Source organism: Cydia splendana, chromosome 15 (assembly GCF_910591565.1).
Source record: "Cydia splendana chromosome 15, ilCydSple1.2, whole genome shotgun sequence".
NCBI classification, from domain to species: domain Eukaryota; kingdom Metazoa; phylum Arthropoda; class Insecta; order Lepidoptera; family Tortricidae; genus Cydia; species Cydia splendana.
In genome coordinates this window covers 2,492,761-2,512,382 of record NC_085974.1, presented here as the reverse complement: position 1 = coordinate 2,512,382, position 19,622 = coordinate 2,492,761, and the positions used below count along the sequence as shown (strand labels likewise).

General features: G+C 36.8%; 1 protein-coding gene across 2 annotated transcripts in view; it reads right to left on the bottom strand.

Moving 5' to 3' along the window:
• Window positions 1-16,674, bottom strand: part of LOC134797411 (Ig-like and fibronectin type-III domain-containing protein 2) — a 110,571-nt gene extending 93,897 nt beyond the window's left edge. For both annotated transcript variants that reach the window (XM_063769633.1, XM_063769634.1), the window contains exon 1: window positions 16,628-16,674. The gene's annotated coding sequence lies outside the window, so the exon portion shown is untranslated. The remainder of the gene's footprint in view (window positions 1-16,627) is intronic.
• Window positions 16,675-19,622: the final 2,948 nt, after the last annotated feature.

Here is a 19,622-nt window from a genome sequence, read left to right as displayed (position 1 = left end):
GTCTGCAGCGATTTTGATAGCACACGAGTGCAAGTGTTATTTTAAACGTCAAACTTCTATGAGATTATGACGTATAAATAACACTTGCACTGCGAGTGCTATCAAAATCGCTGCAGACTTTTCTTAGTCTGACTCTACCTACTTCCCAGATATCTTTTTCTTTTCATCTTGTTAGCCTATTTTGTAAGTTGTTATACAGTCACCTGCAATAATATGTTACACAACGAAGGCCGCAAAAATATCTGACACGATCTTATTCGTAGAGCCATAAGAGCGTGTCACATATTTTTGCGGCCTTCGAAGAGTAACATATTATTGCAGGTGACTGTACTGTAGGGCACGAATCAACCACGCTAAGTTTTCATGCCAATTGCTATATCGCGTAGACTTCCTGGCGTTGGTCTTCTTCCCGACTGCAGGAATAAACAGCTGATCGACAGGATGACTAGCTTGTGTGTCGTGGCTTTGCCTGGAGTAAGTATGGAGTGTATAGGGGTATGTACGAGTATGCAAGGCTGTGCAAAGTTAGTTTGGTCTTAATCAAATTTCCACCTAATACCAAGCTTTGAGGAAAATTTAACGACCTGTCTAGCCTAGTGGCTCTACCCACTCACTACCCTGCCTATAAAGCCGATGGTCCCGGGTTCAAATCCTGGTAAGGGCATTTATTTGTGCGATGAGCGCAGATATTTGTTCCGTGGGTATTTTCTATGTATTTAAGTATGTATATTTATAAATAACATAATATCGTTGTCTAAGTACCCACAACACAAGCCTTATTGAGCTTAGGTACTGTGAGACTAATTTTTAATCATTTATTTACATACAATATATATACAGTGGTACTACTAAACTAAATTAATAACTAGCTTAAATCTAAAATAGGCCCTTGAGGCATTGTACCAAGGATGCTGGCGGCATTTCCTCGCTGTATCGCAATGCTGATACGTTGTGCGAGGTAGCCGCCAGCTCTTCGGTCACCAGTTACGTCAACCAGACGCTTCGCGATTTCTGCGAACAACTTATGCGCGCTGGGGCCCCATGGACCTAGAGTTTCAACTCCAAATGGTACAAAATGGTACTCTCTACCGAGGCTCTTATATTTGTTACGTTTTAGAATTTCGGCGCTTTCCGCCGCTCCGCCCGCTTTTACAGTAGTCCGTTGGAGGTGGGACGGTGCCAGTGTGTCTACGCAGGTAGCATCCCACACCAACATCCGTCCCAAGCTCCAAGGAACTAAGGACACTCCATCGGGCCTCTTGCCATCATCTCTGATAATGCCAGTCGGCTCAAGAAGAGCAGGCACATTGATGGTGGCAAGAGACCGACGGACTATGTCATTAAGCGACGCATGTCTCGAAAAACGGCCTGCACTTTTTTGACAAGATAAACTGTGAGACTTAAATATTGTAGGATATTATCACACAAATTGAGTATCTATCTATCTATCGAATACCTTTAAACGAGCAATTCTTGTTTATATAAATATATATTTCGGGGTTTCGGAAACGGCTCTAACGATTTCGATGAAATTTGCCATATAGGGGCTTCGAGGGCGAAAAATCGATTTAGCTAGGTCTTATCTCTGGGAAAACGTGCATATCTGAGTTTTTATATGTTTTCCGAGCGAAGCTCGGTCTCCCAGGTACTTTATTTATATTTCCCGAACGGGTTACTAATGGATTACCGAAATATTTTTGCCATTTTTTCATATCCCAAACAATTTATCCCAAAAATATAAAAGCCAACTAATCATTTCCCAACTAAACAAGTCGCATAAAAATATTTTGCAAGAGAACGATATGCAAAAAAATATTTTGTCATTTCCTTACTTTAAGAACATTTATTTTGCCAAAGAATACAAAAACCATAACAAAACATGACAAATGTAACAGTAATAAAAAAAAAATTGCCAATTATTATTTCACATTTTTTTATTTATTTAATACCTACCTTAAATACCTTTTTCTAGTAGCATTTCATTTCTGTAACAGTCGCAGTTCTAACCTAACCTAACCCACTTTTCTAGTAGCATTTCGTTTCTGTAAGGGTCGCAGTCCAAACCTAACCTAACCCACTTTTCTAGTAGCATTTCTTTTCTGTAAGGGTCGCAGTTCAAACCTAACCTAACCCACTTTTCTAGTAGAATTTCGTTTCTGTAAGGGTCGCAGTTCAAACCTAACCTAACCCACTTTTCTAGTAGCATTTCGTTTCTGTATGGGTCGCAGTTCAACCCTAACCTAATCCACATTTATAGTAGCATTTCGTTTCTGTAAGGGTCGCAGTTCAAACCTAACCTAACCCACTTTTCTAGTAGCATTTCTTTTCTGTAAGGGTCGCTGTTCAAACCTAACCTAACCCACTTTTCTAGTAGCATTTCTTTTCTGTAGGGTCGCAGTTCAAACCTAACCTAACCCGTTTTTCTAGTAGCATTTCATTTCTGTAAGGGTCGTAGTTCAAACCTAACCTAACCCACTTTTCTAGTAGAATTTCGTTTCTGTAAGGGTCTCAGTGCTAACCTAACCCACTTAACTAGTGTTGTGGTGTGGTGGTTAAATAGTGGTTCAAACAGGTTACTAATGGATTACCGAAATATTTTTGCCAGTTTTTCATATCCCATAGGATACCAAAGTATTTTTTGGTCGTCATTATATTTGTAGCCTTTACCTAACCTAGCCGTAACACATTTTTAATAACATAATGTATTGAATAGACATAATTTGTGAAATAGTGGTTTTGCAATACCTACATTTATTTGAACAAACATTTTTTAAATAAAGATATTTTTGGACAAAATAATGTTGTCCGATGATTTATTTGACAATAATAAATTTGAGCGAACATTTATAGTCCAAGTAAAACATCTGGGAAGAAAACAGTTGGTCTTATAAAAGTAGCAAAGTAACAGTTTGGGAAATTATCATTTGTCGGATTTTAAGTTTGTCAAATGTTTATATGGGAAAGATTGAGTTGACAAACGTGCAGTTGGTAAAATTTGGTTGGGAAACGAAATTTGGTCATAAAAGTTTCGGTAAATTAAAAGGATCCCTTCCCGAACATTAGACAAATGAGGTCCAAATCTTACCCAATGCAAATGACTTAAATATTGTAGGATATTATCACACAAATTGAGTATCTATCTATCTATCGAATACCTTTAAACGAGCAATTCTTGTTTATATAAATATATATTTCGGGGTTTCGGAAACGGCTCTAACGATTTCGATGAAATTTGCCATATAGGGGCTTCGAGGGCGAAAAATCGATTTAGCTAGGTCTTATCTCTGGGAAAACGTGCATATCTGAGTTTTTATATGTTTTCCGAGCGAAGCTCGGTCTCCCAGGTACTTTATTTATATTTCCCGAACATTAGACAAATGAGGTCCAAATCTGACCCAATGCAAATGACGGACAGACTGTCATATCGGTATAAATCAGACAATAACTGCAATAAATCCGTCCTAGCTCGTGTGGGCTCGTAAATCCGCCGAGAGCGATAAGGACGGGACATGCGCGGACAGCGGTAATGTGACAGGGTTCTGTATGTATAATATACCTAAATTATTTATATGGGAAGTAATTAAATGGTCAGCAAAAAAATGTATTTTGGTTGGAAAAAAAAACATAACAGGTCAGATTAGGTGGTAAGGTTACCCTTTGGAACCTTTCGAATAACAATGAACTTTTATTGAAAATAAACATAAAAATATAAACACAGAAATAATACTAAATTAATTAAAAATATCTATAATTATATATACACTTAAACAAGTAAACAATGGGAGTTAGGTCGGCGCCGGATGGTAGGGTAAAGGATGACTCACGCTAAACCGGAACGGGGCCGGGCCGGAGCTTCCGGCGCTTCCTTTTCTATGGAAAGTATCACGTGATCACCGATCAGCCGTCATAGAAAATGACATGTCGGACGCCTCGGCCCGGGCTCGGCCCGGTCTAGCGTGAGTCATCCTCAATAACTAACAGAAGGCTTGGAAATATTATTTGGCCAATTGTTAGTGTATGTGTTGTATATGTATATGTATAATACGATACCTAAACTACTTACAATATTTTGGTATAATTATGAGTGTTAGAAAAAATACCATAATAGGGAGTATTACTGCAATGTTCTGCCGCCAGAGTGCAGCACTAATTTGTTTAGTAAACCATAGAGTAACTTAAACATACTAGGCCTTAAACAGTTTTTTGACAAGTTTTCACTATGACATTGATGCATCAAGGCGGTTTGTTTACAGGTGGACAGGGTGGACTACCGCGAAACGCGAAAATCGAAATTTCTTTATCTGCCTCTCTATCGATCGAATAGGCAAGAGTGATAGAGAGGCAGAAACCGAACTTTCTATTGTCGTGTTTCACGGTAGGCCACGTGATTGGCCTATGGATGCCCTCTACGCAGAGTTTTGCGTAATATTCCCTATTAGAATTTCTGTCAATCTTAGTCTCTTTTGTTCTTCATGCTATCACTAGTGAGACAAACACCTTTGTCCTATTCGAGGTATAAAATTACGACCCACACCTCGATAGCTGATGGATTATACATACGTCAGTGAGTCGGGTTTCGCCGTGTGATATTACAACCTCTGCTACCGGATTTGATCCGGACGTTAAGGAGATTTCGAGCTTTGGACATGGTACGTTTACCTAAAAGTAGGATGATACTATTGAGCAGTTTTAAGAGCTTTAATATAAAGTTTGCGAGAATATTATGTCAAATTGACGACTAATACTTTTGCTGATTGTGCATACATACGCACATAAAACTATTAGGTATGCTCTTTTATCCTATTTTAAGAATCCATGCAAATGTGACACTCTCCCGTTCACATAGAGAATTCCACGAAAATAAAGTATTCAGGACATAAAGGCTGCATCTGACTGCATTGAAAAGTTTTGTCAGATACCAAATGTAATGAAAATTGCATGCAAGTTCTTGCTAGTCTACCTTGCTTTAATGGATGAACTAAATGTTATCTCTTAGTTTATTCGAAACTTATCCGTAAATCAAATCATCGTAAACTCTCTTAATGTGGTCCATAAAACAGACGGTACCCTAAAAAACGAGGGTCGAATTCTATTTATTTTCGCCGAGATCTTAGCCACCATATTTCACTTCGATATATCCCGAAAACCTCTGAATTATTTATACATTGTGATGAAATAAATTTATTTCCGCGTTAGGTTTTCACGTTGGTGCGGTTTGTAAGTGACTCACGTATACGCTTGGTTATTTTTTTAACTGAATAAGTGGATGGGATTGGGATATGATAATAAATTGAAGGAGGTTATTATTTAGATATTTTAAGCTTTGTGGTAGTACTGTTTTTGTTGTTTTGTTGAGTACGGCCGTATTCTACTTACTTATAACAACCGGTCACTTTTAAGAGCTCTCGAAAACCTCACCCAATGGTCATACTTATTGTATGGACTGACGTTCTGACATGGCTATTTGTATGTTACGTACAAATAGCCATACATTTGACGTGCCCCTCCCCCGTAAAAATCGGCAGACTGTTTTGTACAGAAAATTACAGACTAGGCGTCTCCAGTTGTTATGTCTAAGACTCTATAGGAATCAACAATAGGCGACCACACGCAGTGTATAGGTAGATAATAGTTATCTATTGTATGTGGTAACACGCTTCCTATAACCAAATGGTAAAGTAGGCTATCGGGCCACCGATGATGAATGAAAACCCGTAAATCTTTCGCTGTACAGTATTTAATACAACTAGATACACAAGCACATGGAAAAAACATATAATGTTTACAAATACATAACTATAGCTATCTCCGCACATAATTTACAAAAGATGTGAAATGCAAACCAAACATTTGTCGCTCGATATTAAACTTTCGTGAGACATATTTTAAAATGTTTATACGACAACGCCCCAAGGTTTCCGCTTTCCGGTTTCCGACGGGCCCGAAACATGTCGCCAACCCATATAACCATTCCAGTCGCAGAATCACAAAGTGGTAACTAAATGTCAGATGTGTCGTAACAGAGTCCACACAATGTGTCTAGAATTGTTTCGAAACAAAGTGTCGTCGCCGTGTCTACACTTTTCCGTAACAAGGTGTCGACACATTTGTGTGCACTTTGCGTGCGGTTTGCGACTAAATCTGACAGCAAATTTGTGACAGCAAATGTCAATATAAAATACCTCTTGAAAACCAAGGTTTGTCAAACTACTATTAGTGTCTCGTGTGCTCGTAATTCTAGTAAGTCATCATGGGCAATGCAAATGATAATAATCGACCGAAACCATATAAACACCCAACACCCGTCAACCTTTTACAGAAAAGTTTTTAAAGAAATTCAATAAGCTACTTAGGTCAGGCAACGAATGCTCCAAAAGTTGTAGAGGGAAATGCTCGGAACACAATTTTTGACTCCGTAACTCGGTTTGACAAGTTAGGAGGTGAACATATCAAAAGTCCCCGGCCGTAGCCCTTGAGCGGGGGGGAGAGAGGGGGCTTTGAAGGTCCCATTTTCCCGTTTTTCGATTATATCTCGGAAACTATGCATCTCAGCGACATGGCCACTTATACAAAATGAAAGTTAATTTAATTTGTTACAAGTTTATTCAGTCAATTTTTTCGATATGTTGAATAGTTTTTGAGATATCCGCTCTTGAAAGTTTATTTAGGGCTCTCAATTTTATCTTGATATATCTATATCAGTGAAGGTGCTAGGCCGTGTTTGGTATCGTTTTCGTATAAATCTGGGGTGCTGAATCCATTTAAGATATCACATTGACACCATTCCACAAAATAAAAATAAATCTTTTTAGGGTTCCGTACCTCAAAAGGAAAAAACGGAACCCTTATAGGACCACTCGTGCGTCTGTATGTATGTCCGTCTGAATACACAAAATAGTTCTTTACCTATAGATGACAGGAAAACCTATTAGAAATGTGCAGTCAAGCGCGAGTCGGACTTAATGTACGGAACCCTTAATACGCGAGTCCGACTCGCACTTGACGCTTAACCGCTGAACCGATTTCGTTGAAATTTGGTATAGAAATAGTTTGCGTCCCGGAACAGGACATAGGATAGATCTTATAACCAAAATCATCTTTTGAAGGTGTGAAAAGTGGCGTGGAAATTTGTACGGGAAATCAATAACAGCTGAACCGATTTATATGAAATTTGGGATGGTCTACATCTTTGATTTAGTTAAAAATGATGAAAAAACATGACTTCAAACCTAAACTTAAACAGTATTAACTTCAAGAAGTCAATTCTGAATTCCCCCCTACACCTCATTTCACACCTTTAAAGGATGATTTTTGAGATAACTTATTATATCCTGTCTCGGGACTCAAAATATATGTGTACCAAATTTAAATTAAAACTGTTCAGCAGTTTAAGCGTGAAGAGGAGTTTAAAAGAAAGTATTTTAATAAGTTTATATGTTTTTACTTCGGAATGGTGTCAATGTGATACCTTAACTAAATTTGGTACTGCGAATTTATACGAAAACGATACCAAACATGGCCTCGTAGCTTTACTGTTGTAGAAGTCAAAATAAAATTGAGAGCCCTAAATTCTTATTACTTGGCCAAACTTGTGTAGAAGGAAAAGGTAAAATAAAAGTCTTCGGCAGGAATATAAGACACAAATATATTTTTTTTTTGCCTTACTATTTCATTCATCAAATATAAACATACCTTGATTATACTATTCTAGTGAGATCCTCATAGATAAACAAAAACATTTACTTAAAAAATTACAAGGTCGAAATGTCAAGGAACTTGTGAGAGTAATATGTGAAAAATATAAACTTTTATGACAAAAAAAATCTGGACACAATTTAAGAATCACCCAATTGCGTCCAGGAATCATCTGTATTTTTGCTTGTTTCATTACCTCCTCGCTTCTTTTTTGTCCTTTGTATTCTGTAGCAATTTGTTAGATCTGAAAATAAAGATAACTTGCGTCGTCACGGATGTCGATTTATAGGTTTTAGGGAGTGCAGAATTCGAAAACGATGATCATTTTATAATCCAAGATGGCGGCTACGTATTATGTCATAAAAGTGGAATCCAAAATAGTCATAATTTTCGAAATCTGCGCCCCCTAAAACCTATAAAATGACATCCATGACGACTTTTATGACATAGTGCATGGCCGCCATCTTGGAATCCAAAATGGTTATCATTTTCGAAATCTGCGCCCCCTAAAACCTATAAAACGACACCCATGACGACTTTTATGGCATAGTGCATGGCCGCCATTTTGGATTCCAAAATGGTCATCATTTTCAAAATTGGAGCCCCCTAAAACGTATAAAACGACATCCATGACGACTTTTATGACACAGTGCATGGCCGCCATTTCGGATTCCAAAATGGTCATTATTTTCGAAATCGGCACTCCCTAAAACCTATATATCGACACCCATCTCGACTTTTATGACAAAGTGTTTTGCTACCATCTGCATGCAAGACATTTCTATTATTTTTACGTACAAAAATGGCCCCCTGTCAACTTTCAATCGAGATTTAATCGATAATTTATTCGATTAATATTCAGATTAATTCAATTTCAATCTATGTTAGGTCGACTAAACTAATCGCGATTAAAATTTGAGAATTAACTTTTTTTATTCCATTAATTAGTCGAATAAACAGTTAATCGATTAATGCCCATCTCTGACCACGGCATTTTTACACTTTGAGAATATCTGAAAACAAATCAACACAAGGAGCCATTTTGCAAATCCAGTAACATACCAGTAACTTTGTTATTACTTTTGACAGCGCGTGTCATGTGTCAACACAGAGTCGACACAAAGTCGAAACATTGCAACTACTTTGTGACTGCAATATTTCTCAGCCTTAAACCATATTTATACATCATAATTAACAAGTTTCGTAGTATGTAAAGCGTTATTTCTGTTATTTAAGTATAGTATACGCATCGAAGTACTAAAAATGCTTCAAATAATATAGTTATGAACACAGGCACTGAGAAGTAAACAATTTCATTTCCGGCTAAACTAAAACAATGTGGTGGCGCGTTGATTATATTACACTTAGTTTATCAAATCACTCGAGCAGTTTAATTCCCCATAATAATTTAAGTCATATTGTAATATAAATGCAAACAATATATAATTACGTCTTGTAATCCGTTTTAGAGATGGCGTATTAATGTCACTTATTTTTATTTAAGTATTTTTCCATCTGACAGTTTCCATTTGACAGGAACAAAATGAACGAATGAACGAATGATTTTGGCATAAAGTAGTCGCAAACCCGAAACAATGTGTGCACACGGCGACCACACTTTATGTCACTTTGTGTCATGTGTCGACCCTTCCCCATTTCTGGTAACTGTGTCGACACGGCGACGACTCTGCGACTGGAATTGTGACCGAAACAGACGGTGTCGACACAAGATGTGTCAACACGGCGTCGTAACGGCGACTGGAAATGGTTGTATGGGAATAGCGACTAAAAATTCAAGTGAGTGAAACCGTTGTCGTATAAACATTTGTTGCTTATTGACAACGCAGAACCGAGAAAATTCTATACATATAAGGTCTGTGCGGAAAGAGAATTTATGAGTCGTGGAATGTATGGGGTCCTATACATTCTACGACTCTTCTCTTTCCGCACAGACTCTAATAGACGCGCACTGGCAGCGGCATCCGTATCGGCCTGGCTGCCAGCACGCGCGCAAAGTAAGTGTCATTTCTAAATTCGATGTCATAATCTCCCATGTTTTGAGATCATCTCGTTGATTTGTAGCGTCATAATGATCAGCAATGCAGTCTGCAGCAGTAACGAATGATTACAAATGTCGCCTTTAAGCAGCTGCTGAGGTACCTACTATACAGGTGGTCCAAACCTTGACGTCCAAAATTTTTTTTAGATTCCTCACGTCGTTGGCTATCAGAATATACCCCATGTATGTAAGCCGATTTTTCGTACCTAGTTTTCGAGTTATGATTTTTTTAACTTTTAAGACGAAACGGGAGCTGAGCTAAAAGTCAATTTTGAGATTTCAAGCTGAATATACCCGTCGCTCTGACGGGGCGTGAGAGACTGTATTTGTGTGTGTAATGCACGCACACAGATGCGTACGCTTGCACCCGCGCGCGCCTCATTGCCGACAATTTGCAATGTCATTTTTCGTGCGTTACTGCGACGAGGCGTTCACTTATTACTTACTGTGTTGCGATTGAATTTTTTGACCCGGCTTACGTTTACGGAACTCGATAATCTTTCTACTACTGTGACTTGGCTTTGTTTACTTGACTTTGCTGATCAGCTTATTGTTTTGGACTCCGTGAGTTGTGGTCAGGGTTGGGCAAAATACTGGCTTCCACGTATTTCAAATACAAATTACAAAATACATTAGATCAATAGTTATTTTAAAATGAATTTTAATCGTTTCTTTTAATATACTGAGATCAAAATTTAATAAAGTAACATCATGCGCAAAGTCTGGAGGATTTTTTGATACCTTATCAAATCGTTATAATATTAAAATCGTAAAAATAGTTGGTAATCTCTGATTTAACGAAAGTCCGGCATATGACGGACTTGCCTTGAACATAATAGACGGACTTTCCAACTTAGTCAAATTTTAATATGATAAATTGTAGAACGTATAATTACAAAACTAAGCTAATTTCTGATATTTTAAAACTAGAATAGAGACAGCTGGTTCCTATGCTACCTACGTAGTTACTTTCTGATGCACAATCTTTTCAAAAACTATTTTTAACAATGTTTTTTCGACCGGCTGTCGCACTATGACTTCGAGTTCAAAACACGAAATGACTTATTGAGGCGGATTGCACTGAAGTTAGTTGTCACAGCGCCATCTGTTTTACAGAGACGGAACTAGCGCGAAAAACTGGTTAATCGACTGGACTCCAAAGTCGCATACGCCTTCAAATTCAAAAGTTATAACGTGTTGACGGACTTGCCTTGTAGACGGACTTACCCACAGTGACCTTACCTTTAAATTTTTTTGTTTAGTCATTTAGTTTTTTTAACGAATATCCTTTCCTAAAAACTTATAGGGTCATTGCGCTAGTTTTCGTCCAGCTCTAGTTTTCGTCCACTTGACGAAATTTGAATATAACCCTACATTGCTGCACAAATTTGGACTGATTTCAATCCTTAATGCCGAAACAATATATACAGGCTGACCTTAGCCATTGGACTAACCCTGAAATCCCACGTACGGTTACTTCTCAGTAATGCTCTAACGGTAATATTTTTTTAATTAGAACAAAAGATAAAAAAATAAATTATCAAACAAAAGTTATTTCCAATAATCGACAACAAAAAGAAACATACTGTATTAATCATTGGCAGTGCTTTTGACAATTTGTTTGAAAATGTGCGGCAATGATGCCATTTGTCAAAAGACAGAATCTTATTAATGTCATAAATAAAAAAGATAATCAAAACGGTCGAAGAAGGTTTCATACTATTTATTACCTCAGGAGCTACTAACACATACAGGCTGCTCCAAAGTAAAAAAAACGTAATTTGTTAATTTCTTCGTAACCGCTACACCGATTGTTATGATACTTTGTATACTGGTTCTAAATACCCTAATGCATATATACATTTCGGCTTTGTCCAATGGCTAGAACAACCTGTATATATGTCTACATATCAAAATTATATTTCGCAAGTAGTAAATTAAAAATGAAATATATTATTTGCTAATCTGTCAAGTGGTCTAAAACTAGAGCATGGACGGAAACTACTGCAATGACCCTATACCCTGGCTGTTGACGAAAAGTTCCGCGCAGAATAGCTCGCGCATTGTATTTGCCCTCGTACAAGTCGTACATTATATTTAAATAAACGTTCCATTTTAGGATTATAGAATTTAATAAAATGTATTTTGTAGAAATGTATTTTGATGCTTGAAGTATTTGAAATACAAAATACAAAATACATGTGAGTGCAGTATTTGAAATACCAAATACAAAATACTTTTCCAGGTAGTATTTGAAATACAAATACAAAATACAAAAATGTATTTCAAATACGTATTTCAAATACATGTAATTGAAATACTGCCCAACCCTGGTTGTGGTTACCTATTGGACCGCACGCAATTCATCTACCTTTATTCAAGTAAGTACGTATAGTAACAGCACCAGTCATGGGACATTTAAGAGGAAATTTGGAGTATTTATGATATTTCCCTTGTACATGTAAATGGTCTTCCACTTAGCGTGTTAAAAGATGAAAGTCCTATCCGCCTTTCATGTTTTAGGCGTGTTGTATCAAAGATACTGCAATGAGTTTCCACATAATTAACAAATTAAAACTATGCTTTTTTTCTCCAGTCATGGACACCAAAGCTCCAGTAATGGGCCTCCGGTAATGGACGTGGATCCAGTAATGGGCCCCCTATAATGGACATTGCTCTATCAGTATAAAATTTTGAAATGGGGAATAAGTTATGGCAAAAAAAAAAATTTTTGGTATAAGCTTTTATCGCTGAATGTATTTTTCTTTCCACAGCCAATTATTATTGTATTAGATTCATCGAGACAATTCTAATATACCCAAACACAATTAGTTAGGGTTTATTGCGATAAAGTTTCCATAGCCACCTCCTGTCTCCATCATCAGATCAAGTCCATGTTATCATAATATTGCATTATCATCCGATTTGCATACTTAATTACGTACTTACACAAAATTTCAACTGAATCGGAAATTGAAAAGTGGGTCAAATTCAGCTACCAAGATTTGACCCACACTAACTAACAAGGCAAGTTAAATAAAAGTTTGGAAAAACGATATTAATTTATCCTAAGTCCGAGAATACCTCCTGGTTGACATATTTCGTAACTACATTTTACTTCTGTATTGTTTAAAACATGAAATTATGGCATGGCAAGCATCATTATGTCAATTGTCCCATCATAGGAGGTATGCAGTTTTACAGCTCCTATAATGGGATTGGGCCAAATACCACTATTTTTTTACATTTGTGGAGTCACAACATAGTGTGTTGTATACCTTATCTCATGGTAAATGCAATTAACAAAACACATTCTAGTTTTCATCAAGTATTAATTAATTAAAATTTAATAAATTAACTCACCTCTCTTAGCGAAGTTGTTAAGAATTTTTAGTGATATTTTTTTCAGTGGCACGACAACTTTTGGGTTGACGCACATTTCTTAAAAAAAAACCGAATTTAATAAAAAATCAAACATAATCAGCTCTAGGACTCTTATTTATGATAAAAATATATCCAGTGCTTATAAACTACTTTTATATACTTATTTTAGAGGAATTGTGTTTTTTTGTCCCATTACTGGTTCCGTGTCCATTATAGGGTATACTACTATATACCTTTTGTTATACCTACGTGTTGTTTACAAAACTTCTGGTTATAATATTACAATAATTATGACATTTGTGTTGTACGTAGGGTACCTACTTATGATACTTACTTATAAAGAATTCATGATAACGTCATGTTGAGCCATTTAGGGTTCTAGCTAAATTGGACATTCCATAGAGCACGAGTAAGTATGGAACAACCAATTCAGCTAGGACCCTAAATTGCTCGACAATTACGAAGCGTGCCTGTAGGTACCTAAAAATTTTGTTAACCCATTTTAACCATGCAATAAAATATTTTTGATTTTGATTTCTAATTTGAAATATTAGAATCAAAAAGTTCATAATAGATTGTATATCATAACTACAAAAATGTGTTCCCTACTCTCAACCCAAAACCCCTTGTATCTTAGGATCTAGATATTTTCACACAAGACGGTTTATCGATAACTTCTTACATCACTAGATTATCGACATTAAATGTCGACTATTGCCCATCACTTTTCTGGCTGTGTACGTATTTAGAAACTTGACTCCGCCCCTAAAATTAGTGCGATAGGGACAACTGCAGCTGAGGCGAAAAATCCTGCGTAAAAATGACAAAAATCGAGGTTTCGTAGTCCTCTTTTTCCTCCCCCAAAACTTAACCAATCGTAACCAAATTTGGAAATCTAAATGATTATGAAATTATCTGTGTCGGACCGTTTTGCTTTTTTGGCTAATTGATATCAGTTTTGAATACCACGCCTCTCATTGCGGCATAGTCTATTAGGCCATTTTGGCCGTTTTTGAAGGGCTCTAGCGCCTTAAAAAACAAAAATATCAAAAAAAGCAAAACGGTCCGACACAGATATTGACAATATTAATCTGTGTTGAAAAAATCATTGCTCTAGCTTCAAAAACCACGGAGGAAAACGAGGACTACGTTTGTATGGCGGAATGACCACTCCTGTTGGCTCTTAACTTTTGTTTTGCAATTCCGGGTTTCCCATAGAGGATGGCTAAAAAATAACTGCATTCCCGTTGCCAGGGAGGTTTTGGGATTATACTGAGTAACTTTTACTATGGGACCAACCCCGAATCGCGAAAAAAAAAAATTAACCCTCCCATAGAAAATGGACCAACAACAAATGTATGAAACAGCCATATTTTTTTTTTCGAGATCTCGGTGTTGTTCCTATAGTAAAAGTTGCTCAGTAAATCCCAAAACCTCCCTGGCAACGGGAATGCAGTTATTTTGTTAGCCACCCTGTATGGGAACCCCGGATTTTCGTAACAAAAGTTAAAAAAATCATAACTCGAAAACTACGAAAAATCGGCTATCATACAATACATACATTGGGGTATATTCTGATAGCTCACGACGTGAGGAATCTAAAAAAAAAATTTTAGACGTCAAGGTTTGGACCACCCTGTATTTCACAAAGATAAGAATATAGTCCGTCTAACCAAAAGCAAAATTTATATTAATGATGACATTGCTGCACTTTTTAATTGCATGCAGTGGCGTAGCTAGGCGTGGGCGAAGTAGGCCGTCGCCCACGTTCTCGCGCCCCAAGGGGTCCTCGCGCGAGGCCCCTTCGGGCATAGTGAAATAAAGGGCCTCGCAGATGCGATTTCGCCCATGGCTAGATTAGTTTACGTTACGCTATTGATCGTATGCTACTATTGTACGCTATGTATTGATTGCTGATTGCATGTAAAATGGCATGCAAAGTTATCTTGGGCCTACTCTATAAACCGCCCTGATTTTATACATAATAAAACTTTGTGACAAATAACCCGTAATACAATTTGTGTGACCGTAAAGAACCCTAAAGGACGGGAAATACAATTCCGGTTTAATTGTCACTGCAAATATTTTATTTAACAAGCTGGACTGTAAACTTGAGACGACGGAAATGGAGACTTTAATGTTCTCGGGAAGGCAGTTTGGTCTAAGTGTAGTGTCAGGATGTTGGTAATATATACAGGGTGATTCAGGAGACGTGAGCAGGACTAATACTGCGCATTTCGTTAACGTTAATTTTCTAGTCACGTTGAAAAAAAAAGTTATTAATTTATTTACGACATGCGTGGTCACCCTAAAATTAGAATTACTAAACTACCGATATTCTGTGTCAAATTGAATGTCATCACTGTCATCGCGGTCTGGTTACTTTTGAAAACTCGTATCTCACTCAAGTTTGACAGTTTATTTTCTTCGTAATCAAAAATTAAAGAGCTTTTATGCTTATTAATTAGGTCTTGTAGGGTGACCATGATTGTAGAGGATTAAATTTGCCCTCACCAAAAAGTTAAAAAATAGGAAAAAGTGTGGTTGTTTCTCCTAAATACGACGGTGATCGATCAATTATCAGTTACTGAGTGTGCAGGATTAGCCCTGCTCACGTCTCATGAATCATCCTGTATAACAGCTATATATGTAGGTACAATAGTACACTATACTTATACTCTGTATCTTTAGGTATTTAAATAAAAGTAAACAAATAATTTGTAAATTTTCGGGTAGTTATAACATTTATTGGTTAACCAACCAAATACAAAACCGCTTGGATCTGTCACTGAACGACCTGACTTTAACCTACATTATTTGATCGTGTAATGTTTTCATCTACCCTCAACTGGCAAGGAGCCATTTGAGGGTAGATTTTGTTTACTTTTATTTAAATACCTAAAGATACAGACTATAGGATTCAGTACGGGAGAATATAATTCTTGTGAGGGTTTTTGGGCTATTAAAAAAATGGAATTTGTTTTCACTCTTAAGGTGCCTAAGTTTCCATCCATCCATCAACTCATATTCCATCAAATCTCAATAGTCCTTACACCCTGTCGAGTGCCTCTGCGTGCGTCCCATGACACGGGCAAGGGCAGCATCCGCTCGGTGTACCCCTTACATTTCATTAAAGTCTCAAAAGGACCTCTATGTCTCTCATAAAAATCCGTTTTTACTGGCTAACATTTTTAGACGTATTAATAGATTTACGTTACCTAATAGCTACTAGGGATTTCATGATCTGGTGGCCGCCGACAGATAAAGCACATCGTGATATGCGTTGGCAAATCTTAGGCATATCATGAAATGGCGGCGTTTCATGATATGCCTAGGAATTTCACGATCTGGCCGATTTTACGATCGGCCACCGATTTATACACCGAGCGGATGCTGCCCTTGCCTGTGTCATGGGATGGGCCAGGACCAACCAGTGTACGTACTATTAAGAGTTGATAGAATCTAAAATATTCATGTTATTATTATTACCTTGAATGGGCTGGGTCCGGTACTAGCTTTCAGGTTTCATGCGAGATCTGAAAAATAGAAAGAAAGATTAATAAAAGTAAAATAAACTATAGGGGGCGCCATAAGCCCTCAGGAAATACAGTTACGAACATTGAGCAATAATCCCTAATCTGAACGGGAACTTTCTAAGTGGAAGCTTGCATGAGAATTTTGTCATGAAAGTTTCCAGAAATTTCGGAAATTTTGAGGATGTTCTGTAACTTGCACATTGCTAGGTAGAACACACGACACGAACAAAGCTTACACACTCATATCCTCCTAAGGCCCAGCCATAGGTATAAATGAAAAATCCAAAATTTGCCACTGAAATTTGAACCTATAGTGTATGAAATAGAGTTGAATTCGCGTTGTTGGAAAATTTAACGAAACAAAGCAAAAGCGACTATGTTCCAATTGAATAGGATTTAAATTTCATCGAACTAGGTAGGACATTAAGCCTTAGGAGGATATGCCACTACTAAAATCATATTTAGTTACCTTTAGATCGGACCTACATATTTGGTTGACCAATTTCCTCGTAATTGCTTGAATAAAAACTACAGGCATTTTCCCAGGAACATCCTTTAGCTAGTACCATAACTCGCTTTTATTAAGCCTTTATACCGTTAACGTTACCATAAAGATTATTTCATAAATATATATTGTTAATTTAAAAGTTATTAGGAAAGATAACCGCAAGACTTAAGAAAACATTTTATACAGCCATCTTTAAGAATCGCTTGACGTCGTAAAGTCTAATAACGCCACGCAAAAGTTATTTAATATCTCACCTCAAATATATATGAAAAAATCCATTACCGACTCCCTTCGAGAAGGCAAAGTTTCGCGAAAAACTTATAGGCCACAAAGGGCCGTGTAAGCTTTTCACAGGTGACTATTAAGTTAAGCGAAATGATACCCTAATTTAATGGTAATAAGGGATATTATATTAATAAGTTTCTAAGCTTTTTGATTGTTAAATTGGCCAATCAAACGTAGATTCAGAAGGTCTAAAGTGCGTTATTAATAGCTAAAAATTTGCTGTGTTCTATATCAGAAGTCGGATTGAAGTTGAAAAAAGTAGACTTTTTACAGGTAAAGTAACTATAAAAAAATATTATAATCTCATTTAGTTTAACTACCTATATTAGATTAAGTATAATATTTATTTAATCGGGAGAAAATTGAAAGACTAAGTAAACAATTTTCATAAGTTAAAATGTCACGAATGTCTAAAATCGGCATCGGAAAAAGGTACCTACACGATATTTTTTTTTGCTATTGGTATATATGAAAAGAAGCTGTGTATACGTAGCATTGGTAATTCAATTTTGAAATTTATGCCATTGAGATAAGATGCAGATTTGCAGACGTAATGACGGTAAACCCCGACAAATGGCAGCAGTCGTTAAGCTCGTTAGTTTGAACATAATGCGAAACTGGGCTCTTGAGGAAAAAACATGCGCGAAGTCATATTACCCACTGAGATTTTCATAATGGCGGATGGGTTAGACATATTGTACAATTCAAAAAGAAAATGTTAGCTTGCTGGTGACACTGCTTGTCATAAATATACGCATGTTAACTCGGGGTGATGTTAAAGTATCACTAACTAAAGTTTATTGATGTAAGTACCTACCTATATTTATACATATAATTGAAAACCTCTAATACTGAAAAGGAGTTTGATATCATGTCTAATATCGAGCCTCTAAGGTACTCAACAATTCTGCAAACTTCACCATTTCAAAGAAATTTAAAAACTGAATCTACAAAAAATATAGGAAATTATTGAATTTTCTCGCAAAATTTCACTAGAATCGGTTGAGTAATGCGACATATCGAGAACAACCGGACAGCAAAACAGACATACGAAAGCATTTTTCCCAAGCTTAAACTTAAGAAGCTTCACTCGCTCTTCACTCTTGCTTAGCCAATTAATGATCCATCATCTTCCTCACGTTATCCCGGCATTTTACCACGGCCCATGGGAGCCTGGGGTCTGCTTAGCAACTAATCCCAAGAATTGACCGCTCCGATATATATCTGACGGCGACTGTACCTATTTAATATTTATGTGTCTCGCGAAAGTTTTGCAATTCAATGATTGTTAATGATCTTTCAGCTATAAAGGTGCCAATATTATAATAGTAGGTAATTGGCTACTTTGGCCAGCTGTACAAAATGATCTTGACGCAACTTTATTGTCAAGAGAATAAGAGCGTGTCTTAGGTAATTTTGAACACCTCGCCCGCTCAGCAACTTCTGCTGCTGACTGTACAATCCACCAAACCTTAAAATGTCGTTCACCTTTATCCCCCGCGTAAGTTTCGTAACATCTCCGATGACAGAAAAGTTCGACGTCTCAAATCAGCCCGCAAGGGGGCGCAATCGAGCGCCTAATGTTCCTCGGGGAGGATAAGTAATCAATTGTAAGAATGGATTTGTTGAACGCTAATCTTCCTCTTTGTGTATAACTGTTGGGTCATATACATTTTATTGTATGATTAACTCGTTCGCGTCTTTCCTTTGCAAATACAAGAATTTAAAGTTATTTTTAAGCAGCACATAAACACGGGTATCACTTTTCAGTATTTGAGACTCCAAGAATAAAAACGTAATACATGTAAATATAATTACCCGTTTCGTTAGCTTTTATTGTTTTGTTCACAGAAGCAAGATCATTTATGAATAAATACACATAGGTAAGTAATTTAAACAACTATTAGATGTTAAAACTAGAGTGCCAATATCAGTTTTGTGATTATATTCTTCTAGTTTGTAGTGCTTACCCGCTAGACTCTTGAGTAGGGCACATTGAGTTTTTGGAGAGTATTTCTTTAAATAAAAAAATATATAAAACAACACAATCACACAAGCACACTATTTGTCTTATAAAGTTCAATAACTCTTCAGTCGAATGAAATTGAAATTCAATAGTAAAATCAAAGAAAAACCTCGTGTTCTGCAATACTCC